This window comes from Macaca thibetana, chromosome 15 (genome assembly GCF_024542745.1).
Source record: "Macaca thibetana thibetana isolate TM-01 chromosome 15, ASM2454274v1, whole genome shotgun sequence".
NCBI lineage: Eukaryota > Metazoa > Chordata > Mammalia > Primates > Cercopithecidae > Macaca > Macaca thibetana.
The window spans coordinates 8,883,747-8,910,100 of record NC_065592.1 but is presented as its reverse complement, the minus strand read 5'-3'; the positions used below and the strand labels follow the sequence as shown (position 1 = coordinate 8,910,100).

At 52.7% G+C, this 26,354-nt stretch overlaps 1 protein-coding gene across 1 annotated transcript in view; it reads left to right on the top strand.

Moving 5' to 3' along the window:
* The first annotated feature begins 10,448 nt into the window (after nt 1–10,448).
* NTMT1 (N-terminal Xaa-Pro-Lys N-methyltransferase 1) overlaps nt 10,449–26,354 on the top strand; it is a 47,826-nt gene continuing 31,920 nt past the window's right edge. Inside the window, exon 1 of the mRNA XM_050760320.1 lies at nt 10,449–10,452. The gene's annotated coding sequence lies outside the window, so the exon portion shown is untranslated. The remainder of the gene's footprint in view (nt 10,453–26,354) is intronic.

Here is a 26,354-nt window from a genome sequence, read left to right as displayed (position 1 = left end):
AACTTCTCCCTGGAGCAATGGGGGGCTCTGAGCAGGGGAGTGACATGGCAAAGGTGAATTTCAGAATGCTCATCTGGGCTGCAGATATACCTGCACACGTATACCTCATGTGCCTTCTTGTACACACATGCTTGCAACCCGTACCTGTACACGCATACCTGTATACAAGCACACCTGCATACATGCATACCTGCACACCCAGACACCCACAGGGGTGCACCTGAGCACCCAGCACTGAGCTGAGCTCTTCACAAACATGGCATCCCATTGGGTCCTCCAGGTAAGTTCATCCTGTTATCTCCATTTTACAGAGGAGGAAGCTGAGGCTGGGAGAGGTGGAGGGACTTGCCCAAGTCACACAAAGGATAACTCAGCAGAGCTGAGAATTGGCACCCAGGGCAGCTGGAGTCCATCCTGAGCTTGTCACCGCTGGGCTCAGAGACCTCCTGGTGAAGAGGGACAGTGGCAGAGACAGCCTGAAACAGAGAAACCCAGCAACACTACTTTCTAAGGACATTTTTCCGGCTCATTTGGAATCCTGAGCCTCCTGCTCGTCCTGTAGGCCACACCCAGCAAATAGGAGAGTTTCATTTCCTGGAGAAACCACAGATGGAAAGTCCCAGACATGGGCTCCGTGTGACCTGGTAGCCTTAAGAAGCTCCCCTCACTGCCTCTCAGCCCTTTAATCATTTACAAAGCAGGGCCACACAGACCATCTATTTTCTTTCTGGAACATCAGAGCTCGCTAGGAACTGGGAGAAGAGCTGGAGCAACACCCTGCATCCATTTCCTCTTGTTGCCATAACAACCGATCACAAAGTCAGTGGCTTAAACAACACAGATTTACTCTCTTACAGTCTGGAGTAAGAGTCAAGACATCAGCGGGGCTGTGTTGCTTCCGGAGGCCCTAGGGAAATCCGTTTCCTTGCACTTCCAGCTTCTAGTGGCCGCCCGCATTCCTTGGCTTGTGGCCTCATCCTCCTTCTTCAAAGCCAGGTGTGTAGCATCTTCTGGCTCCTCTCTCTTGCTCTGACCTTCCTGCCTGTCTGTTGCAAGGATCCACTTTTGTGGCTAGAATGGGTCCTTCCTCCCCAGCCTGAATGTGATGACCACCTCCTCCATGGCCCCCATTGCCCAAGGCAAGAATGGGGCCCATCACTGCTGCCCAGAGCATAGGGAGACCCTGTCCAGGTTTCCTGGGAAGGCATCAAGATGTTCCTGAGGCTCAAAGAAAAAAAAAATGGCTAGGCATGGTGGCTCACGCCTGTGATCTGAGGTCTTTGGGAGACCAAGGCAGGAGGACCACTTGAGCCCAGGAATTTGAAACCAGCTTGGACAATGATGGGCAAACTCCATCTCTACAAAAAATAAAAAATTAGCCAGATGTGGTGGCACACACCTGTAGTCCCCAACTAGTTTGAAGCGAGAAGATCACTTGAGGCCTTAAGGCTGGGAGGTTAAGGCTGCAGTCAGCCATGACTGCTCCACTGCAGTGTAGCCTGGGCAACAGAGTGAGACCCTATCTCAAAAATAAATAAATAAAGATGCTCCCAAGGGTGCTGGGCTCTGTGGGCCCAGGCCTGTGGTCCTGCTCCCTTGCCAGAAGTAAGAGCTGGCCTAAGGGAGAGCTGAAACTTGCTTTGACGGGGACTCCAAAGTCCCTACAGATTCTGCAGATTCTCCTAGGAATCGGTACCTCCTGGTTTCGGGAATGGTCTCAGGAGCTGATTAGTTGGGCCGCACTAGGCTCTGGATCTCCCTTCTGGTTGGAAGGGGAGGGGACTCCAGGGCCTGGGACCAAGGGCATGTCCAGGGAGCTTGGAGCAGGGAAGGCCTGCCCTGCCCTGTACCTGCTGGGCAGTACAGAAGGACTCTTGCTCCCTCTCTGAGCCTCAGGGGTCTGTTAGGAAGATGGGGATACCCTCAAAGCCCCCCTCCTGGGTCCCGTGGGTCAGTGCAACTTGTTGAGCACGACCTGCGTGTTTAGAAGAGGCAGGGATGCCAGGGAAAAACCTCGTGCTTAGCAGACATGGGCCTTCATGGGGCTTCCATGCTACCATGAAGACCATGGCCCTGCATGGGTCCTGGAGAGAAGGGGATGCAAAGGAGAACTGCTGCTCGCTTGCAGCTCAGCTGACACCCAGCACAAGCCAAAAGATCTCTGTGGTTCCAAGGCACTGAGACATGGAGGTTGTTCATTACCACAGCACAGTCTATCAAGAGGTGACCAACACGCTCTCCCCAGCCGCATCTAGTTGCAGCTGGTGCACTCCCTGTCGGCCCTCTTTCTCACCTCCCTCTGCTGTTAGGGACTCTACAGCCCAGGACCCCAGGCTGGAGAAATCAGCAAGCTAGTTGATTTCTCCCTCTCCCTCAATTTCCACAATTCTTCAGTTACTGGGGTCAGGCCATTGTGCAGTCCAGAACTCCTCCCACTTAGCGATCAGCTCTTCCCCAACCCCTCACCGACCTCCCTTCCCTGTACCCCCAAAACTGCCTGCTTGCTGGGCATAGTGTCTGCACCCCAATTACGGGAGCAGAACAGAGGTCCCTCACCTGGGGTATGCCATGAGTAGAACTCAGGACATTCATGAACTTGGATGGAGAAAGAAAAAAATCTCACCTCCATTTTCTCTAAGGTCTAACTACAGTTTAGTATTTCCTTCCATGATGATCACACCCAGCAAAGCCAGGAGTCAGCAGGACCTGCAGCACTGTTACCAACAGAAATCATGGCTGTCTTCCCATCACATCAAAGCTGGTGCAGATTTCTCAAAATCTCACTCATCACTCCGTTACAGACCCGCCACCACATCTTGTTAATGCTTAGTAAAGAGGCACATTTATTATCACATCACAAATGTGATTTATTTTTTCTTTTTTTTTCTTTTTTAGATGGAGTCTCACTCTGTCACCCAGGCTGGAGTGCAGTGGTGCGATCTCGGCTCACTGCAGCCACCTCCTCTCAGGTTCAAGCGATTCTCCTGCTTCTGCCTCCTGAGTAGCTGGGATTACAGGTACATGCCACCACGCTCCGCTAATTTTTGTATTTTTAGTAGAGATGGGGTTTCACCATGTTGGCCAGGCTGGTCTGGAACTCCTGATCCAGCCACCTCGGACTCCCAAAGTGTTGGGATTACAGGTGTGAGCCACCACACCCTGCCACAAATGTGGTTTTTAAATGTGGTTTTTAAAAATATCTTGGTAGCCATATTTCCCATGACTTGGTTTCCTGTGTAATCGTATGTATTTGTTATGCATGTACAAAGAAGATAGGGCATAAAGGTGTCACCAGATGCCACAGCGGCCAACAGCACAGAAAAGGTCACAACCACCCACTGCAGAGAAAGGCACTGGGGACCTTGGCTATGTGGACAAGAACCAGGAGCCTTGGGCTTCCCAGGCAAAGCTGGGAAGCCTGCAGGGAAGCCTGCAGGGACCTGACAGGTGGATGTCCTGGTGCCCAAGGCAGGGCTGGGTCGGGGAGAGTGGCACCCTCAGACTGTCTGAGGTCTCTCTCCCTAGAGGACAGTAGTACCACAGGTTGGAAGTCAGGTCTTTCCAGAGTCCCTGTGACCTCCTCTTTCTGCACAAAACCCAGACTGAGTAGGAAAATGTCCCCAGGAAGAAGCAGCCACTGCCCAAGGGAGAGAGTTAGAGACACGCTGGGCAGGCTACATCCCTGGGCTTCTCTGGGACCTGACAAGAGCCTGTCCATCCCTTCACCTCCACTAAGATCAGGGCCCTCCAGGAGTCTTGGCAGGGCCACCCCAGGCTCTGCTCTGCCCTGGAAACGTCCTAATTTCACACTGACTCAGTTTCAGTTTTGGAAGGAAGTCAGAGGTTGCCTCCATGTCCCTTCTCTCCACTGGTTCTCTGGAACCCTCCATCATAGATGTCCCCGCCCTTCCTTCCCCTGTCAGGAGCAAAACTCCCGCCCCTCCAGGAGCTGGCCTCTCTAAGTCCTCTTGCATCAGGCCAGGCTCAGCCCTGGAGGCCACAGCTCAGGCCCTGGGCCAGCCGAAGGGGCAGGGCGAGGAACCTACATTGTTCTGTGCCCAGCCCCTTTAAGAGGCCCATACAGACAAGAGCAAATTCAGTAGGTTGAGTCATCCACTCTATAGTGATTAAGCAGGGATGGTGGAGGAGAGAGTGTCAGCTCTGGAACCAGGTGGCCTTAGATTGAAATCCTAGCTCTGCTATTTACCAGCCGGGTGGCCTTGGGTAGGTGATTTGACCAATACCGTTCCTTTGTTTCCCCACCTTGAGTGTTATTGCAAGGATTAAATGAATTACTACAAAGTAAAGTACTAAATATATATCAGCTATTATTATTATTACTACTACTATTATTATTAAGAACCAGGAGGTGGGGACTGTGACATAGGCTACTGGGTCTCTTCTCTCCTCTTCCATAAGAATAGCCTAGGCCGGGCGCGGTGGCTCACGCCTGTAATCCCAGGAAGGCCGAGGCGGGCGGATACTGGGGTGAAACCCCGTCTCTACTAAAAATAAAAAAAATTAGCTCTTCCATAAGAATAGCCTACCCCATCCTTAGCTGGGCATATGGCCACCTGACCCAAAACTACATTTCCCAGCATCCCTTGCTGCTAGATGTAGCCATGTGATCAGGTTCTGGCCAATAAGATGCCAGGAGAAGTGGTTTGGGCCACATCCTGGAAGTTTTCTTTAAAGGACAGAGGCAATCCCTTCTCCCCTTTTTCTCCTTTCTGCTGACCAGAATGTGAGCATGGAGTCTGGAGCAGGAGCAGCTGTTGTGCACTGTGAGGTTGAAGCCGTGTGTTGAGAATAGCAGAGCAACAAAGCAATAGGAACTGGAGCCCCCAGGGGCCATGAAGCCCCTACCAGCCCTGCACTGCTTAGATTTACTTGAGCAAGAAATAAACCCTTGATTGTTTAAACCAGTGTTATTTGAGGTCTGCCCTATTTGAAGCACAACCAAATCCTCTTTAACACAGGCACAGCAGTGAGTAACATGCACGGCCCCTGCCCTCTGGGAATCACAGTCTAGTTGGGGAGAGAGACAATAATCATGTAAACAAAGAAGGAGGTCGTTGTGGTTATGAAAAGAGCTATGAACGATGGGCCAGAGAATGTGGTGGAGAGTGGAGGAGGCACGGACTGGCCCTGGGAGGACTCTTGGAGGAGACAGCTAGCTACCATCTAACTGGGAAGAGCAAGGAAGAGCGTCCCTGCAAAGGTAATGAAGGAGCACAGAAAGAGGCTGTTCAGCTCTGTGATTCAGAGCACAGGCCTCAAGAGTCAGGAGTCCTGGGCCCCTGGCCTGGCCCTGCCTCTCCCCCGGTGTGGGACCCCCGGTGTGGGACACTCCCCTCTCCCCTCTCTGAGGTAAAGTGCTCAGCAAGTTCCTGACACATAATAGATGTTCAATAAGAGATCACGGTTGTGGGTGGGGTGTGGTGGCTCACACCTGTAATCCCAGCACTTTGGGAGGCCTAGGCAGGCAGATAGCTTGGGCCCAGGAGTTCAAGACCAACCTGGACAACATGACAAAACCCTGTCGCTACAAAAAAAAAAAAAAAAAAAAAATTAGCCAGATGTGGTGGCACACGCCTGTAGTCCAGCTACTCAGGAGGCTGAGGTGGGAGGATCTCTTGAGCCTGGGAGGCAGGGGTTGCAGTGAGCTATGATTGTGCCACTGTACTCCAGCCTGGTGATGCAGCAAGGAAGGAGAGAAAGAAAGAGAAGAAAGAGTGAGAAGAGGGAAAGAAGGAAGGAAGGAAGGAAGGAAGGAAGGAAGGAAGGAAGGAAGGAAGGAAGGAAGGAAGGAAGGAAGGAAGGAGAGAAGGAAGGAAAGAAGGGAGGGAGGGAGGGGAGGGGAGGGAAAGGAAGGGGAAAAGAGGGAATAAAGAAGGATTACTGTTTTAGAAGACACAGGTGCCAGGCGTGGTGGCTCACGCCTGTAATCCCAGCACTTTGGGAGGCCAAGGCGGGCGGATCACAAGGTCAGGAGATTGAGACCACAGTGAAACCCCGTCTCTACTAAAAATACAAAGTTAGCCGGGCGCGGTGGCGGGCGCCTGTAGTCCCAGCTACTCAGGAGGCTGAGGCAGGAGAATGGCGTGAACCCGGGAAGCGGAGTTTGCAGTGAGCCGAGATCGCGCCACTGCACTCCAGCCTGGGCGACAGAGTGAGACTCCGTCTCAAAAAAAAAAAAAAAAAAAAAAAAGACACAGGTGAAATGTGAATGAAATCAGAGATGGGGTAAAGCCTGGGAGGGTCTGTTAAGTCTTTACAGCAGACGGCGCATTTAGATTCGGTCCTGAAGGTTGCATAGGAGTTTTACTAAGGTAGTGGGAAGAAAGGATACTCTAGGGGAGTGGATCACAGGCCCTTTCTACTCCTCATCCACTTTGGGGCCAGCCCCATCCATCAGGCCTCTTCGGAGCCTAGCTTCCAATTTCTGTTTCTGTCTCTGGCCAGTCCATTCATGGTAGGATCTGAAATCCAGGCTGAGATTTTCTTCTAACTCCAACTAAGCCCTCTTGCTTTTTTTTTTTTTTTTGGCAGGAGGTGGGTAGGGGACAGAGTCTTACTTTATCTCCCAGGCTAGAGTGCAGTGGTGCAATCTCGGCTTACTGCAACCTCCGCCTCCTGGGTTCAAGTGACTCTTCTGTCTCAGCCTCCCGAGTAGCTGGGACTACAGGTGTGCACTATCATGCCCGGCTAATTTTTGTATTTTTAGTAGAGATGGGTTTTTGCCATGTTGGCCAGGCTGGTCTAGAACTCCTGACCTCAGGTGATCCGCCCACCTTGGCCTCCCAAAGTGCTGGGATTACAGGCGTGAGCCACTGAGTTCGGGTCTTCCTGCTTCTTTGGGTCCCATCCTATGAGTTTGTTCAACTGGGGGATGGGGACATTGTGGGCTGGATTCTACTGGTGCCCAGGTCCTGCAAGACCCCACTCAACCAGGGCCCTAGCAGACCCCCTGCCACCACTTTGCTTTTGCCACATCGACCTGCCCTTCCCTCAACAGCAAACCCTTCTTCTGTCTCCCCTCCTATAAGCCAGCTCACAGTTCCCCCTGCTCCCTATTCTTCCCCTCCCTCCACTCACTCTTCTTAGCCCTAACCTTTGCTTTCAACTCAACCATGTCACTTCCTCCCAGAAGCCTTCCCTGATGTCTGTGGCTGGTTTAGGGCCTTTACGCTGAGCTGCCTGTAGTCTCGCCATCATAGCACACATTTGTGGGTCTCTTTGATTCATGTCTGTTTCACTATACAGTGAGCCTATCCTGTCCACAGAGGTATCCACAGCATTGGCATGGGGCCAGTACATAGTAGGTGCTCAGGAACGAAGGCGGAGACTTAGTCCAGCCCTCCAGGAAAGATGAGAAAACCAGCTGAGAAGCTGGGCCCAGCAGGGTCAGGTCTCCTGTCTGCTGCCCCCAGGGGGAGCCCCCCATTCGGCCTCCCCTCTCCCCTCTGCCTGCTGAACCTGGCACTGGAGTTGGGTAGGAGTGGGGGAGTGGGAGTTGGTGGTAGGAGCTGCAGATAGAATCCCCCAGGGAGGCAGAGGCGAGAACACTGAGCTCCCACATCTCCGGAAGAGATAGAGCTGGCAGGGAAGGAGGCGGATAAAGCTCACATCTGGTTCTACCCACCCAGGCTGTGGCTCCCATGGGCAGCACCGCCCTCCCTGCCCCAGGACTAACCCCTGCCCCCCTCTTCCCTCCTCCCCACACTCTCTGCCTTCCTAGGGAGGCATAGGGCCCCTTCCAGGGCTGCAGATTTAGCCCCAGATTTGTATGTGTGCATACAGCCCAGTTACATGTGCTGTGTGCACATCAGAAACTAACTCCTGAGAGCTGACATCGAACCCCACTTTGAGACCTGAGGCCAATTTGCTGTTGTGTTAAATGTACTGAGCCCCCGCTCACCCCGGACAAACGGACGGCACCTGGGCCTCTTACCTCCCAGGTGGAATGGAGTTCCAGGTTTGATCTTGTTGGGATAGAAAGATTAAGGAAAGTGGCCAGTAGCAGTGGCTCACTCCTGTAATCCCAGCACACTAGGAGGTCGAGGCGGGTGGATCACTTGTCAAGAGTTGGAGACCAGTCCGGCCAACATGGTGAAAGCCCCATCTCTACTAAATACAAAAAATTATCTGGGTGTGGTGGCAGACACCTACAATCCCAGCTACTAGGGAGGCTGAGGCAGGACAATCACTTGAACCCGGGAGGCAGAGGTTGCAGTGAGCGGAGATCACACTACTGCACTCCAGCCTGGGCAACAAGAGTGAAACTCCATCTCAAAAAAAAAAAAAAAGGAAAGAATCAGGGAGACGATAGCTCTACAGTGGAGACGGATTTATTGAGAGTAAACCTGAGAAGGGCTCTGGCCGGCAGGGTCTGGAGCAAGCTACTCTTACAACCTGAGGCTTTTTAAAGAGCGGGGTGGAGGAAGTGCGCTTTGAAAGAAGATCCTATTGGGAAGGAATTGGGGAAAGGCTGGCTAGTTATGACTACTGGGGACTTTGTTAGGCTCTGTTGCAGTTAGGGCCTATACTCTGTTGAAGCTATGGGCGGGGCTGACATTTTCGGACATGGAAACTTGATACTTTAAGATGGTGGAGGCGGCCGGGCGCCGTGGCTCAAGCCTGTAATCCCAGCACTTTGGGAGGCCGAGGCGGGCGGATCACGAGGTCAGGAGATCGAGACCATCCTGGCTGACACGGTGAAACCCCGTCTCTACTAAAAAAATACAAAAAACTAGCCGGGCGAGGTGGCGGGCGCCTGTAGTCCCAGCTACTGGGGAGGCTGAGGCAGGAGAATGGCGTGAACCCGGGAGGCGGAGCTTGCAGTGAGCTGAGATCCGGCCACTGCACTCCAGCCTGGGCGACAGAGCGAGACTCTGTCTCAAAAAAAAAAAAAAAAAAAAAAAAGGTTGGTGGAGGCTGGGCCCAGTGGCTCATGCCTGTAATCCCAGCACTTTGGGAGATCAAGGTGGGCTCACCTGATCACCTGAGGTCGGGAGTTCCAGACCAGCCTGACCAACATAGAGAAACCCCATTTCTACTAAAAATACAAAATTAGCCCGGCGTGGTGGTTTGTGCCTGTAATCCCAGCTACTCGGGAGGCTGAGACAGGAGAATCGCTTGAACCCAGAAGGTGGAGGTTGAGGTGAGCAGAGATTGTGCCACTGCACTCTAGCCTGGGCAACAAGAGTGAAACTCTTTCTCAAAAAAAAAAAAAAAAAAAAAAGATGGTGGAGTCTCGTTAAGATGGCAGCAGTCTTGTCCTATCAATCCAGACTCTTTGGTGAGATAGGGAGATGGGCTGGCATGATTTTTCTGGCTACTTCCTGCTGAAAGGGGGGCCGTGAGATTGCTGGTTTAGGATTGACTGGAGGAGTAGCACCGTCTTCAGATGTTATTGGGAGGCAGCTGTGAGATGGCTGTGATCCTGTTGGTGGGGAACATTGAACCAGGAACTGATTTGGTTTTCTTGTCGCTCCCTCATTCTTTGAGCTCTTTCCTTAAGTTTTGGATGGCATCCCTTACCAAGCCTGTCTGGTTGACATAGAAGCAGCATTCTTCCCCTCGAGAGAGGCAGAGACCTCCCTTCTCTGTTGTAAGGAGGTCGAGTCCTCTCTGGTTTTGGAGGACTTCTCCCGCTAGGGAGTCTAGCTGGTCTTGAATTCTTACAAGGCCCTTGGCTATATATTCTGAGGATTCTTGTAGGTCTGTGGAGAGAGCCTTAAAATATGAGAGTGAAGTGGCTAATCCCCCAGCTCTTAAACCAATGCCTGAGCTGATGCCCAGAATAGCCAATAAGGCGATGTCTGTTGGCATGCTGAGTGGAAGGCACCGGCAGGGATGGGTTAGGGGGAATTATTCCGAAGACTGAAGAAAGCGGGGCCAGAGTACAGGTGCCTGTCCAATTGGTTGGGAGGCGGAGGTAAGTGTTGGTGCCACGCAGGAAAGACAAGCCTGCTTCGGAAATGCAGGTAGAGATATGAAGGGAAAAAAGGTGGATTAAGGGCCTTTGGTTGTTTTGTGGTGGGTTCCTGGCTCCAAACAGACAGTGTAGACGCAAGGAGGCTCTGATGATTGTGAAGATGTGTTTGGAGTCGACCTTTGAACATTTGATGCGATCTGAAGTGGCACCAGTTTTGGATAGCCACGGATAGAGATGTGTGTTGGGGACAGAGCGATTAAAGGAGGTAGCTGTGACTGTTGGGGGCTCTGTAAAGCGAACTCGTTGGAGGAACAACCCGTTGGCCTCTGATGAAACTTGGTATTCAACCTGGTTAGTTTGATGGTCTGTAGGGTGCTGGATAGAAATGGTTTTGTTACATTCTCCTGAAGTGAGGGATCCTACGGGGGACGTGCCCTGTGTGGCTGAAAAACAGAGTGGAGCCCGTTGAAGGAGAGGAATATGAAGAGTAAAGGGTCCTTCAACAGAGGGGGCGGGGGAGCATATTTTGTGTTTTGTTTTTGAGATGGGGTCTCGCTCTGTTGCCCAGGCTGGAGTGCAGTGTTGCCATCTTGGCTCACTGCAACCTCTGCCTCCCAGGTTCAAGCAGTTCTCCTGCCTCGGCCCCCCGAGTAGCTGGGATTACAGGTGTGCGCCACCACATCCGGCTAAAATTTCGTATTTTTAGTAGAGATGGGGTTTCACCATGTTGGTCAGGCTGCTCCTGAACTCCCGACCTCAAACCATCTGCCCACCTCGCCTCCCAAAGTGTTGGGATTACAGGCATGAGCCACAGCGCCTGGCCGTGGGCATATTTTGTTACAGAGTTATAATATGTTTGGAACAGTTTGTTGGCTTGGTTAGCAAATTGGGTAGGGTAATTGCCAAGTAGAGTGTCTGCCCTTTCAAAGAAGGAAGACCGCTTTTGGAGTTTATAAGTCAGGAACGTTTTTTGAGTTAACGTTGTGGGGAGAAGAGTCGGTAGGGCTGTAGGTGCCCACAACGAGGAGAGCGATAGGCACATCCAACAATTATGGGCATAGGAAGTATTAGCTTGCCCCAGCAGGAGCTGAGTGAGATTCAAAGAACGTTCCAGAGGCTTAGCGATGAGGAGTGACTTGATGCGGGCTGAAGATCCCATTGTAGTGAGGAAAAGTAAACTTAGGGGAGAAGGAACATCAGGCAGAAGGAAAAGAAAGTTATTTGGGTGGGGGAGAGATCCTAGGAGGTACCTTGAAGCCATAAGTCCCACAGAAGGTTAAAGATTTGATTAGGGGAAACTAGAGGCTCCTTGTGAGGGGACAAGGTAACATCTGAGCTAAGGAGCGTGAGGAAGAGGCAAAAATTGTAGGGACAAAGCGACATAGAAGATTGATAGGCTTTTATTTATTTTTATATTTGAGATGGAGTCACCAGGCTGGAGTGCAGTGGCATGATCTCAGCTCACCGCAACCTCCATCTCCCGGGTTCAAGCAATTCTCCTGTCTCAGCCCCCTGAGTAGCTGAGATTACAGGTGCGGACCACCATGACTGGCTAAGTTTTGTATTTTTAGTAGAGATGGGGTTTCACCATGTTGGTCAGGCTGGTCTCGAGCTCCTGATCTCGTGATCCACCTGCTTCGGCCTCCCAAAGTGTTGGGATTACAGGCATGAGCCACTGCGCCCAGGTGATAGGCTTTTAATAGAGAGGTTTAGGTGGAAGTTTCTTCTTTGGGAATCCTGGTTAGGCAGACAGATGTAGGCCCCGTGGAAACACAGGAAAAGATTGAGAGGGTTTTACTCTGAGTTGGTGGGGGGCTGGATGGTTTTTTGAGGGATCAGGGGTGGAACCGATTAGGAATTCCCTTGAGCTTAGTGGCCATGGGGTAGCTAGAATAATCTAATAAGGGCCGTCCCGCTTGGGTTAAGAGGGTTGCCGGGGATTTCTCTTGGGGTTTGGAGAACCTAGTCTCCCTGATGGAGAGAGGGGTCATCTATGCTTGGGAGTGATTGGGGTAAGGTATGGTTCACATATTTCCAAATGAAACTTCGGACTGCCTGTAGGAGCGGAGTAACGAGGGAATCGGGCGGTGAAGGGGATTTTTGAGATGGCGTAAAAGAGGCCAGAGGTCTCCCGGACATGAATTAAATGCGCTAATCATTAGGGGTTTGCGAGGGAGAGCCCTAATTTTGAGAAGGACGAAGGGCAATAAGGTGGTCCAGTCTTTGTGGGTTTGTAAGGAGAATTTTGTGAGAGTATTTTTTAGAATACCATTCATCCTTTCTACCTTCCCAGAAGATGGAGGTCAGTAAGGAATATGGAATTTCTAGGTAATATGAAGGGCTTTTATAAAAGGCCGGGCCTGGTGGCTCATGCCTGTAATCCCAGCACTTTGGGAGGCCAAGGCGGGTGGATCACCTGAGGTCAGGAGTTCGAGACCAGCCTGGCCAATATGGTGAAACCCCTTCTCTATTAAAAATACAAAAAATTATCTGGGCGTGGTGGTGGGCACCTGTAATCCCACCTACTCAAGAGGTTGAGGCAGGAGAATTGCTTGAACCCGGGAGGCAGAGGTTGCAGTGAGCTGAGATTATACCATTGCACTCCAACCTGGGCAACAAGAGCAAAACTCGGTCTCAAATATGTATATATATTTGAGGTGATTTGGATGGTGAATTCGAGACCATTACCAGATTGCAATGAAGAGGGGACCCCGAATCTGGGGACAATTTCTGTGAGTAGTTTGGTGGCCACAGTAGAGGCTCTTTGATTGGTGGTAGGGAAAGCCTCAACACGTCCTGAAAAGGCATTTACTAACACAAGGAGAAATCGGAGCCTCCTCACAGGGGGCATATGGGTGAAGTTAACCTGCCAATCTTGTCCTGGCAGATGTCCTCGGGTTTGATGGGGTGGAAAAGAGGGGGTTTTAAATTTGATTGAGGGGAGACCCTTTGACATATGGGGCATTGTTGAGAAATGGTTTAAGCTGTGCTTTTATTTCTGGGGTCTTGTAGATGTGGATGTCCAGGAATTGTTGGATAGAGAACTGATTGGCATGAAATTGTCATGAATGTCCTGGAGGATGGCGTTCCTGTCTGCTTCTGGGAGGAGCAGCTTATTACTGATGAAGCAATAGGGAGCTTAAAAAAGTGCCCTGGCCGCAGTGGCTCACGCCTGTAATGTGGCTGAGGCAGGCGGATCGGATCACCTGAGGTCAGGAGTTCGAGACCAGCCTGCCCAACATGGCAAAAACCCATCTCTACTAAAAGTACAAAACATTAGCCGGGCATGGTGGTAGGCACCTGTAATCCCAGCTACTCGGGAGGCTGAGGCAGGATAATTGCTTGAACCCAGGAGGCGGAGGCTGCAATGGGCTGAGATCATGCCACTGCACTCCAGCCTGGGTGACAAGAGTGAGGCTCCATCTCAAAAAAAAAAAAGTGCCCCAGCAGCAGCCAATTATTGCGTTTGTTGAAGCAGGTAAAAGAGAGGGTTGTTCCAGGTTAAAGGAAAAATATACTGGCCTCACGCCTGTAATCCCAGCACTTTGGGAGGCTGAGGCGGGCAAATCACCTGAGGTCAGGAGATTGAGACCCGCCTGGCAAACATAGTGAAACCCCCTCTCTACTAAAAATACAAAAAATTAGTTGGGCATGGTGGCGGGCGCCTGTATTCCCAGCTACTCGGGAGGCTGAGGCAGGTGAACCTGGGAGGCAGAGGGTTGCAGTGAGCCAAGATCGCCCCACTGCATTCCAGCCTGGGTGACAGAGGACAGAGCGAGACTCCATCTCAAAAAAAAAAAAAAAAAAAAAAAAAAAAAGATATTGGGGAATTTCTTGATTTGCTGAGGCCATTGTGGCTCATTTGTCAGCCTTGCGATTTCCTAAGGAAATATGACCCTCATTTGATTGGTGTTGCCTGCAGTGAATTATTGCCACATTTTGGGAGCAAGGCAGCCTGTAACAAATGGTGAATGAGCTTTCCATTAACAAACGGGTTTCGGCCGGGCGCGGTGGCTCACGCCTGTAATCCCTGCACTTTGGGAGGCCGAGACGGGCGGATCACGAGGTTAGGAGATCGAGACCATCCTGGCTAACATGGCGAAACCCCGTCTCTACTAAAATACAAAAAAATTAGCTGGGCGCGGTGGCGGGCACCTGTAGTCCCAGCTACTCGGGAGGCTGAGGCAGGAGAATGGCGCGAACCCGGGAGGCGGAGCTTGCAGTGAGCCGAGATTGCGCCACTGCACTCCAGCCTGGGCGACAGAGTGAAGACTCCGCCTCAAAAAAACAAACAAACAAACAAACAAAAAAAACAAACGGGTTTCACTTTGTGGTGAGGAAACTGCATTCACTCCAAATTTGGGCACGGGAATGAATGATGTCCTATGCATATTTGGAGTCGGTGTAAATATTGACCTGTTTTCCTGCTGCTAGGGTTAGGGCCCTGGTTATGGCTATTAGCTCTGCCTGCTGGGAAGATGTGCCTGCTGGTAAGGTAGAGGCTTCTACGACTCTTTAGGGAGGGAGGACGGGGATGTCATCACTGCATCCTTCCATGATAGCATACCCTGCTGAGAAAGGAGGAACTCTGGACACACTGCTGTCTAGAAACCAGCCTGGAGCTCCCTTTATAGGTGTGTTGGTTAAATGATGGAACGTGATAAGGGAGTCATCAGTGATATTGGTGCAGGAGTGCAGGGATGACTCTAAGAGGGGTGTTGAGGGTACAAGGGTGGTGGGGTTGGGAGGGGAGCATCTACGGAGGGAGAGAAAGGATTGGAGAATGGTTGAGTGCTGGGTCTGGATGCAGGAAGGGGATACTGTTTGAAGTGCCCTGTGGCTGAGCATATCTTGCAAGTCATGTGATGAATAAACTTGCCGGGGTTTATAGAAGGTGAACTTTTGCGCCTCTGGGATAATTAAAGAGGCTGTGGCTAAAATTTTCAGGCAAAGAGGCCAACTTTTATAGATAACATCTAGCTGCTTGGAGAAGTATGCAACAGGTTGAAGAGAGTCCCCTGTGGACTGGGCCAAAAGGCCTAACGCTCAGTTTTGGGAGCTGTGTAAGTATAAATGGAAAGGTCAGCTGGGGTTAAGGAGACCCAAAGCAGGGGCCCGGGTTAGAGCTTCTTTTAGGTGGGACAAAGCATGATGAAGTTCAGGGGTAGGGACAATAAGCTCAGCAAGGTTTCCCTTTGAGGCCTCCTATAATGACTTGGCAATGACTACAAAATTGGCAATTCATAGCTGGAAATACCCGATGAGTCCCAAGAAAGACAGACAGTCTCTTTTGGTATGAGGGAATGGGATGCTCTGGACCATCTGCTTGTGTGCTGAGGGAATTTCCCAAGTGGCACGGGTAATCATGAGGCCCAGGTATGAAACTCTGGAGGAAGCTAATTGGGCCTTTTTTTTTTTGGACACCTGGTAGCTGTACTGGGTGAGGGAGTTTAAAAGGGTGACAGTATGCTGAATAGAGAGTTCCTCTGAAGGGGAACAGAGCAGCAGGTCATCGACATAGTGAAGGAGGATGCGAGGTGTTTGGCAAAGCTTAGAGAGGTCTGCTTGAAGGGCTTGTCCAAAAAAGTTGGGGGACTGTACCTGAAACCCTGGGGGAGGACAGTCCATATGAGCTGTTGGGAAATGTTGGTATCTGGATCCATCGGGTAAAAGCAAACAGGTTTTGGGAGGAAGGGTGTAGAGGTATAGCGAAAAAGGCATCTTTAAGGTCTAGTACTGAAAAATGGCTGGTATGAGGGGTGATTCTGGAGAGGAGTGTATAGGGATTAGGAATGACTGGGTGTGTAGGGATGACAGCAGAATTGATTTGATGAAGGTCCTGGACAAGCCGGTAGGACCCGTCCAGTTTCCAGATGGGGAGAGTCGGGGTGTTATGAGGGGAATGGGTTGGAATGAGGATGTTGGCAGTTAACAGTTGGGAGACGATGGGCGTGAGTCCCCGAAGCTTCTCAGGGCTGAGGGAATACTGTCAGACTGTAATCTAATGAGAAGGATCCTTTAATGAAATTTTATTGGGGAGCGGTGGGCCGCCACGATTGGATAATTTGTGTCCCAAACAATAGGATTGGTTTGAGTGATAATGCTAAGGTCAGGTGTTGGCTCCTTATCTTCAGGTAGGGAGAATTTTGGTTCCTGGCATAAAAGTAAGTGAGGATGGCTTTGGCCAAGAGCCCAAAGGTGGAGGAAGCCACTCATTTGTGCAACAGGTCTCTACTTAGAAGAGGCACAGGGCAGGGCCGGGCGCGGTGGCTCACGCCTGTAATCCCAGCACTTTGGGAGGCCGAGGTGGGCGGATCACAAGGTCAGGAGATCGAGACCATGGTGAAACCCCGTCTCTACTAAAAATAGAAAAAATTAGCCGGGCGCAGGGGCGGGCGCCTGTAGTCCCAGCTACTCGGGAGGCTGAGGCAGGAGAATGGCGTGAACCCGGGAGGCGGAGCTTGCAGTGAGCCGAGATTGCGCCACTGCACTCCAGCCTGGGCGACAGAGCGAGACTCCGTCTCAAAAAAAAAAAAAAAAAAAAAAAAAAAAGAGGCACAGGGCAATGTGGGATTAACAGGAAGGAATGTATGGGGTGACGTCCCAAAAGGAACAATATAAGGGGGGTGTTTGGAAGGGAGTTTTCTGAATGCCCTTTATGCCAACAACAGAGATTGAGGAACGAATTAGAGCTGTGGGGAACAATCTTGGCAGAGGGAAAGACGTGAGCAAAGGTAAATGAAGGAACTTCTTGCCGTTTGCTATTTCGATAAATGAAGTTATCTAAATCCCTTAAAACTTGGTGGTCGAATGTACCGTTTTCAGGCCAGTGGTTGCCCTTGTCCAATTTGTACTGAGGCCAGGCAGTATTGCAAAAGAATATAAGACACTTCACTTTAATGTCCCCCTTTATACCAAGTTTAGAAAGTTTACAAATCAGGAAACCTAGAGGGGAGGAAGGAGGAATTTGAGATTGATTGGAGCCCATTGAGATTTGACAAGGGAAGGTCAGCGGTGTCTGCCATTGGACTAGGCATCCCCAGAAAAAGGGCAGAGATGGGAGATCCTCTCAAGAGGAGGTAGACTGAGGGGAGAGGTCAGGCATCCCTGAACATCACCCTCCCAAGGTCCCTGATGGTCCTGATTGTCCCCAGGGGACCGGAACTGCGGACCTGAGTTTCCTGGGTAGCACAGGACAGACAAGCAGGGGTAAACCTTACCAATTAGTGTCTGGTGTAGAAGGAACCGGCAAAGGACCTCTCAAACTGGAGCCGTGGGGGAGAAACAGAAAGTAAATTGCTCAGATCCAGCAGTTGGAGGCAAAATTCTGGGTCTCGGAATTTTGAGAACCCATCCGGGGGTATCCCTGGCCAGAGCCTCGAAGTCCTGTCCTGTCAGTCAATTACCCAGGCAAATCACTTTAAAAAAAGACAAAGGGGGCCGGGCGCGGTGGCTCACGCCTGTAATCCCAGCACTTTGGGAGGCCGAGGCGGGTGGATCACGAGGTCAGGAGATCGAGACCATCCTGGCTAACATGGTGAAACCCTGTCTCTACTAAAAAAATGCAAAAAAACTAGCCGGATGAGGTGGCGGGCGCCTGTAGTCCCAGCTACTCGGGAGGCTGAGGCAGGAGAATGGCATAAACCCAGGAGGCGGAACTTGCAGTGAGCCGAGATCTGACCACTGCACTCCAGCCTGGGCAACAGAGCGAGACTCCGTCTCAAAAAAAAAAAAAAAAAGACAAAGGGTGGAAGGACGAGGCGAGAAGCCAGAGAACCCTCAGGATCCAAGAATTAGCCCAGGATGAGCTGTCGGGGCCCACTGCTTCCTGGGTTGCAGGAGAGTTCTCTGCCCCAACACTCATCCTGGGTTTTAGCAGCAAGTGTTGGAATAGAAAGATGAAGGAAAGAAGAGGCAAGAAGGCAGCTCTACAGTGGAGATGGATTTATTTTTATTTTTATTTATTTATTTATTTATTTATTTTTGAGAAGGAGTCTCACTCTTTCACCCAGGCTGGAGTGCAGTGGCGCAATCTCGGCTCACTGCAAGCTCTGCCTCCCGGGTTCACACCATTCTCCTGCCTCGGCCTCCCGAGTAGCTGGAACTACAGGTGCCCGCCACCACGCCCGGCTAATTTTTTATATTTTTTAGTAGAGACGGGGTTTCACCGTGTTAGCCAAGATGGTCTCAATCTCCTGACCTCGTGATCCACCCACCTTGGCCTCCCAAAGTGCTGGGATTACAGGCGTGAGCCACCGCGCGCCGGCCTGGAGATGGATTTATTAAGAGTAAACCTGAGAAGGGTTTCTGGCCAGCAGGCTAGGGAGCAAGCTTCTCATATAGCCTGAGGCTTTTTAAAGGGCCTGGAGGGGGAAGTGTGCTTTTTGTTTTGTTTTGTTTTGTTTTTGAGACGGAGTTTCACTCCTGTTGCCCAGGCTGGAGTGCAATAGTGGGATCTCAGCTCACTGCAACCTCCGCTTCCCGGATTCAAGCAATTCTCCTGCCTCAGCCTCCCGAGTAGCTGGGATTACAGGCGCCTGCCACCACAGCCAGCTAATTTTTTGTATTTTTAGTAGAGACCGGGTTTCACCATGTTGGCCAGGCTGGTCTTGAACTCCTGACCTCAGATGATCTGCCCACAGCAGCCTCCCAAAGTGCTGGGATTACAGGCGTGAACCACCGCGTCCGGCCTGGAAGTGTGCTTTGAGGAAAGATTCTATGGGGAGGAGTTGAGGAAGTGCTGGCTGGTTGTGACTATGGGGGACTGTGTGAGGCTCTATTGCAGTTACAGCCTTATGCTCTGTTGAAGCTATGGGCGGGGTTGACATTTGCGGACAGTTTTGAGACATGGAAACTTGATACTTGAAGATGGTGGAGTCTTGTGAAGATGGCGGGGCTCTTGTCCTATCAGACATAGCCTGTTGGAGGCCCCTCTCTCTTGGCTCCTCAGGGGCCGGCATGGCCACCTCAATCCCACCAGCTTTGAGACCTCGACTTCTGTGTGGGCCTCAGTGTCCTCATCTGCAACTTGGAACAAAAACTCAGTCCTCAGCCAGCAGCTCTGGGGAGCTGGGAGAAACCAGGCAATCAGACCAACAGGTGGGCAGAGGAGAGGGTTCCAGGAGACAGTTGCAAAGCTTCCTGGGACTCTGAGAACAGAGAACCCTGGGGGTGGGGCTGGAGCTTTCTAGGGGCTGCCAGTGGTTGAGCCCAAGGGCGGAGGCAGCAGCTGGGGGCCCTCTGCTGTGAGGAAGAGGTCCCAGCTGGAGGTGGGGAGACGGGTCACCTGGCTTTGCAATCTGATGGGCAGGGAGGAGAAAGAGGCTATGGTGCGCGTGCATGGGTGCATTGGAAGCTATAAGGCTCTAGTGCGCAGGGCCGATGGGCTCTAGGACCCTGGAATTCTCTCAGCAGCCGCCCTCACACTGGCCGGTACCCAAGGCTTATTAGTATTGTGATCGCTATTATTGAAGGACCCCCTCTCCCTGTCTCCTGCGCCCACCCACAGCTGTCCAGCCTGGGGGATGCGAGGATTCCCTCCAGGTGTTCACAGCTGGGGTTCTGGGCCAGAGATTACCAGAGTCTGAGCAGCCTTGGGGGACGCTGAGGCAGGGGACCGGGGAGGAGGGCACCTGGAAAGCTGGTGGGGAGGCGGTTTATGGGAGGCCCCACAGGAAGAGAGGACGCCCTTCCCTCCCATCCCCCGCAGGGAGGAGCTGAGGCTGGAGCCTGGGAGGGGAAGATGGGAAAGGCGCTCGTGGCAGAAGGAACAGCGTGTGCTAAGGCCGGAGTGCTAAGGCCGGAGTGAGGCAGTAGCTGAGAACCAGTTGTGTCTGGCCAAGGGGCCGAGAGGGAGGAAGGAACGGGTGGCGCAGCAGGGCACCCATGGCAGGGCCTTGAATGCCCGGATAACTCATTCATCGCTCCTAGCGCGGGGCTGGGCCGCCCTTGGGCCCCTGGGGAGGGCATCAGGCGGGATCATTTGTCCCTCCCTCCGCCCCCTCCCTTTCCCTCTCCCTCTTCTCCTCCTCCCGCCCCTACCCTCCTCCTCCCCGCTCTCCCCGGCCCTGTCCCGGGAAGGCTGGACCGGCCCGCGGCTCCCGCTTTCAAGTCGGCCTCCCGGAGTCTCCGGAGCCGTCCGAGCGCGGGGGCCGCGGGCGCAGACTTCAAAGCCCGCCGCCCCCAGCCAGATCCGGCTGAGGGAGGGGCGGGCGAGCTGAGGAGGGAGGCAGGTTTCGGCGGATTCCCCTTTCATCCCGCGGCTGCAGCCGGGCGCAGACCTCGGGGAGGCCCGGCGCGTCCCCGCTGGGCAAGTCCCTGCAGGGCCGCGACCCCGGGAAGGGAGGGCTGAGAGCGCCACGAGGCCGCGCCGCTGAGCGGGGGAGGGCTGAGCCCAGACTGGGGGCTTCGCCCGCCTGAGCTGTGGGACCTCAGGCCAGCCCCTGCCTGTCGCTGGGCCTCAGCTTTCCTAAATGCCCTGCTCCCTGCCAGGAAGCCCTGGCACGGGACCTTTCTGGGGAGGGGCATTTGGGAACATTCAGTGGCCCTTGGACAGCTGCGATAGGAACAGGAAGCTAAGCTGGAAGCCCGGGCTCTCCTTGGGGTACCTGCCCCTGATCCCACTCATCCCACTGGGGAGGAACCGCTTCCTGCATCAGCCAAGCCCTGCCCGCAGTGTAACCTGTGGTCCAGCCTGGCTCTCTCTGCGCCTCAGCTTCCTAGAATGCTGAGGGGGTGGCGGCTGAATGCCCTCGCTCCGGGTTGAGGTGCAGCGCACTTGTCGTCCTGTTTCCCGGTCGGTAAAGTAAGGGTGGAGGGAAATACTCTCCCTTTCTGGTGTAACCATAAGGAAGTGGCTGCCTGACGTTCTGTAGCCGTCCGCGTGCCCCACCCAAGCCCCACAGAGCCCCATGCGTAGATGAAGGACATCCTTTTTTTTAGGTGAACAGCTGAGGCAGAGGCGGTGTCGCTTGCCCCAGGTCTCAGCTGGCAGAAACTGGGACCTGACACAAAGTTCCTTGGGCTTTCCTCCAACCTTCCTCCCTGCCGACGGTCCCCGCTGATTGCAAAACAGTCACAGGGGAGGTGATTCCGGGCTGGGAATTTGGAAAGCGGACATTGACATAATGTGGTGTGCAAGGGCAGGAGTAGTATCCCCCCGGCTTTACGGACCCAGAAAGAGACACCGGGAGGTTGTGAAGCCAGCCAAGGGACAGAACTGGGTATTGACCCAGATTTTGGGGGCCCCAGAGACTTGAGGTTTAGCCACTGCCTCCGGAGTGAGAGGGGCAGGGCACTTACTGTGTGTCAGGCCCAGGCTGGGAAGCATTTTGATCAGCACAAGAACCCCAGCTGGGAGGTGGCATTGTAGGAAAGGGGTCCAGATCCAGACCCCAAGAAAGGGTTCTTGGGTCTCTGGCAAGAAAGAATTCAGGGTGAGTCCATAGAGTAAAGTAAAAGCAAGTTTATTAAGAAAGTAAAGGGAGGCTGGGCGTGGTGGCTCATGCCTGTAATCCCAGCACTTTAGGAGGCCAAGGCGTGCGGATCAAGAGATCGAGATCATCCTGGCCAACATGATGAAAACCCATCTCTACTAAAAATACAAAAATTAGCTGGGCCTGGTGGTGCAGGCCTGTAGTCCCAGCTACTTGGGAGGCTGAGGCAGGAGAATCGCTTGAACCCAGGAGGTGGAGGTTGCAGGGAGCCAAGATCACACCACTGGACTCCAGTCCGGCAACAGAGTGAGAAGAAAAAAGAAGAAGAAGAAAAAAAAGAAAGTAAAGGAATAGGCCAGGCATGGTGGCTCACCCCTGTAATCCCAGAACTTTGGGAGGTTGAGGTGGGCAGATCACCTGAGGTCAGGAGTTCGAGATCAGCCTGGCCAACCCCATCTCTACTAAAAATACAAAAATTGCTGGGCGCGGTGGCTTAAGCCTGTAATCCCAGCACTCTGGGAGGCCGAGACGGGCGGATCACAAGGTCAGGAGATCGAGACCATCCTGGCTAACCCGGTGAAACCCCGTCTCTACTAAAAAATAAAAAAAACTAGCAAGGTGAGGTGGCGGGCGCCTGTAGTCCCAGTTACTTGGGAGGCTGAGGCAGGAGAATGGCGTGAACCCGGGAGGCGGAGCTTGTAGTGAGCCGCGATCTGGCCATTGCACTTCAGCCTGGGCGACAGAGCAAGACTCCGTCTCAAAAAAAAAAAAAAATACAAAAATTAGCCAGGCGTGTTTGCATGCGCCTGTAATCCCAGCTACTCAGGAGGCAGAAGAATCACTTGAGCCCAGGAGGCAGAGCTGAGATCACACCATTGCACTCTAGCCTGGGCAACAGAGCAAGACTCTGTCTCAAAAAAAAAAAAGAAAGTAAAGGAATAAAAGAATGGCTACACCATAGAGCAGCACTGCGGGCTGCTGGTTGCCCATGTTTATGGTTATTTCTTGATGATATGCTAAACAAGGAGTGGATTATTCATGCCTCCCCTTTTTAGACCCTAGAGGGTAACTTCCTGTCATTGTCACGGTATTTGTAAACTGTCATGGAGCTGGTGGGAGTCTAGAAATGAGGACAACCAGAGGTCACTCTGGTTGCTCATCTTGGTTTTGGTGGGTCTTGGCCAGCCTCTTAACTGCAACCTGTTTTATCAGCAAGGTCTCTATGGCCTGTATTTTGTGCCAGCCTTTATCCCATCCTGTGACTTAGAATGCCTTCACTGTCTGGGAATGCAGCAGTCCAGTAGGTCTCAGCCTCATTTTGCCCAGCCCCATTCAACATGGAATTGCCCTGGTTCAGACACCTCTGACAGTGATATGACCATTGTGCAGGCCTGGGACTGAGACACAGAGAAGTGAATGGTGAGGCCAGGCACGGTGGCTCATGCCTGTAATCCCAGAACTTTGGGAGGCTGAGGCGGGCGGATCACCTGAGAACAGCGGTTCGAGACCAGCCTGGGCAACATGGTGAAACCCCATCTCTACTAAGAATACAAAAATTAGGCCAGGCGCGGTGGCTCATGCCTGTAATCCCAGCACTTTGGGAGGCCAAAGCAGGTGAATCACCTGAGGTCAGGAGTTCAAGACCAGCCTGGCCAGCATGGTGAAACTCTGTCTCTGCTGAAAATACAAAAATCAGCCCGTCGTGTTGGCAGACACCTGTAATCCCAGCTACTCTGGAGGCAGAGGCAAGATAATCACTTGAACCGGGGAGGCGGAGGTTGCTGTAAGCCGAGATCGCGCCACTGCACTCCAGCCTGGGCGACAGAGCAAGACTCCGTCTCTCAAAACAAACAAACAAGAAAATTTGCTGGGCGTGGTGGCACACCCCTGTAATCCCAGCTACTCTGGAGGCTGAGGCAGGAGAATCGCTTGAACCTGGGAGGTGGCGGTTGCAGTGAGCTGAGATCATGCTACTGCACTACAGCCCGGGTGACAGAGAGAGACTCCATCTCAAATAAAAAGTAAATGGCAGGCCCCAGTCTCACCAGAAGTGACTGAGTCAGAATTGGAACCCAGCCTCTCTGGCTCCTATGCCCCTGCACTTGATTTAGAGCTTTGCCCAAAGACAGCTGTACTGCTTACGCACCGCACCAAACATCGCATGGTTCCAGGGCCCTGGAAGGGTGTCTCTGCATGGGGCCTAATCTGCCAAGAGGGGGGCAATTTTAAAGGGCCTCCAGCAAGATGCTGAATGTACCCAGGCTGGTGGGCTGGGACAGGTGCCCAGGTATCTAGCAGATGCCAGCCCAGCCCAGAGATTTAAAATTCCTCCCTGGAAAATCAGATAATCAAAGAAGTCAAATACCGTGAAATGAATGTGATCCTTGCCAGAAGCCCAGAGGGAACATCTGAGAAGCACTGCATGGCAAGTGCAGGCACGGGACCCTCCCCCTTGCCGTATCGGCAGGGAAACTGAGGCACAGTATGCGGCGGGGAGATGCTCACAGATAGGACCCCCACCCCTTTGCACAACGTTCATTCGGGGCCTTCTCTGTGGCAGTCTCTGTTAGGGACCTGTCCAGTCTCCGCATTCTTGGAGCTCAGGGGCTACTGAGTATGGTCCGTGTGTGCCAGCAATGCCACCACTGTTCCGTCCTGATTGTGGTAAGTGCCACAGAAGGAGAACTGTGGGGAGCTGGCTTCATTTGGGAGGGCTTCCCTGAGGAGGTGACATCTGAGACCTGATGTTAAGTGGGAACCCATGAAGCTGGTAGAAAAGCATTCTGGGTAGCGAGGAGGGCACGTGCAAAGGCCCTGGGGTGTGAAGGAGTTTGGCTCAGGAGCTAAAGGAGAAGCCAGAGGCCTGCTGCAGAGTGTGAGGGGAAGCATGGAGGGGGAAGAAAGAGAGAGGAGGAAGGAGGCAGACAGGCCAGGGCCTTTGGGCTCAGAAGAGTCTCCAGGACTTCAGTGCTGGAGGGCCAGGGAGGGACAAGCAGGGAGAGTCAAGGCTGGCAACCAGGAATCCTGCCGGACGTGCTCAGGGACACCCCAGGACTGCAAACCCCAGGAGAGTCCTTACTGGGAGCAAGAGAGCAGAGGGAGCAGCCTCCAGCCTTGCTCTAAAGCCTGCTCTGTTCTCTCCTAAAAGAAAAAGCAGATCAAAAGGAAAATCTGCAAGTTAGATTTACCTTTAATTCTATTAAACCACCAAAAACTGTCGGAAAATAATATTAAGGTATTTTTTTTCTTTTTGAGATGGAGTCTTGCTCTGTCACCCAGGCTGGAGTGCAGTAGCATGATCTCGGCTCACTGCAACCTCCGTCTCCCAGGTTCAAGTGATTCTCCTGCCTCAGCCTCCCAAGTAGCTGGGATTACAGGCGTGCACCACCACACCCAGCTAATTTTGCATTTTTAGAAGAGATGGGGTTTCTCCATGTTGGTCAGGATGGTCTCGAACCCCTGACCTCAGATGATCCGCCCGCCTCAGCCTCCCAAAGTGCTGGGATTACAGGCGTGCACCACCACGCTTGGCTAGTTTTTGTATTTTTAGTAGAGATGGGGTTTCACCATGTTGGCCACACTGGTCTCCAACTCCTGACCTTAGGTGATCCACCTGCCTTGGCCTCCCAAAGTGCTAGGATTACAGGCATGAGCTACCATGCCCGGCTCATAATGTTAGGGTCTTAACTTCACGAACGCTAGAAATTTCAGCCTGGAAGTCCCATAGAGACCATTCCCTGTCCTCCCAGCATTGGGGATGGGGGTGGGAAGGTCTAGCCGTATCTGTTCAGCCAGTGGGCCCCTCCCCATCCTTCTTGGGCAGGCCCCCAGGTGTGGTCTGGTCCTTCTCAGAGTGCGCTGTTTACAGGGATGGGCTGTTCCTCTGGTAGGATGGACAGCTGCTTGGAGGAAGGGGGTGAGCGTCTCTTTTTTTTTTTTTTTTTTTGAGAGGGAGTCTTGCTCAGTTGCCCAGGCTGGAGTACAATGGCACAATCTCAGTTCATTGCAACCTCTGCCTCCCGGGTTCAAGCGATCCTCTCACCTCAGCCTCCCAAGTAGCTGGGATTACAGGCATGCGCCACCACACCTGGCTAATTTAAAAAATATATTTTTAGTAGAGATGGGGTTTCACCATGTTGGCCAGGCTGGTCTCAAACTCCTGAGCTCAAGTGATCTGCTCGCCTCGGTCTGCCAAAGTGCTGGGATTACAGGCCTGAGCCACCGAGCTGGCCAGGGGTGAGCAATTCTTACTCCTTGTCTAGGGAAGGAGGGAAGGAGAGTGAAGGGAGAGGAAGGACAGGAAGGAGGAGGGAGTCAGAGGAGAAGAAAGCGGGAAGGAGGAGGAAAGAGAGAGGGAAAAACAGAGAGAAGACAGGGAGACAGGAGGCAAGCAGAAGGGAGGGAGAGAAGGGAGAAGAGAGGAAGGGGGAAGGGAAGAGAGAAAGGAAGGAGGGAGGAAGGAAGGAGGGGAGGGAGGGAGACATGAGGGAGTTAAGGGGGAGGGAGGGAACAAGAGAAGAAAGCAAAGGAGAGAGAAGGGAGGGAGGAAGGAAGGGTAAGAAGGGAGGAAGAAGAAAATTAGGGGGTAGAAGGAAGGGGGCAAGAATGTGGAGGGAGGAGAGAAATGAGAGGAGGAGGGGGAGAATGATGGAGGGGAGAATGAGGGAGGGGAGGAGGGGAGGGGGAGAGGAAGAGGGAAGGGGGAGGAAGCTGTGCTGAGTGGCAGTCACTGGGGAGGGGTGTCCCCACTGTCTGTCACTTCCCTCATAATGGTATCAGCTCCTCCCCGCTGCTGGCCTTGGGCCAGGGATCTCCAGGTGGCGCCCACCTAATCCTCACAAAGGACTTGACCTCAGTCACCCAGCTCACCAGACCCCAAGCCTGGGCAGCTCGCCTGAGGTCTTCCACCCCAGGCCCTCCCTGGGCCTAACCCACGGGTTGACTCAGGAGCCAGGTGCCATGCGTGTCCATGCATCCAT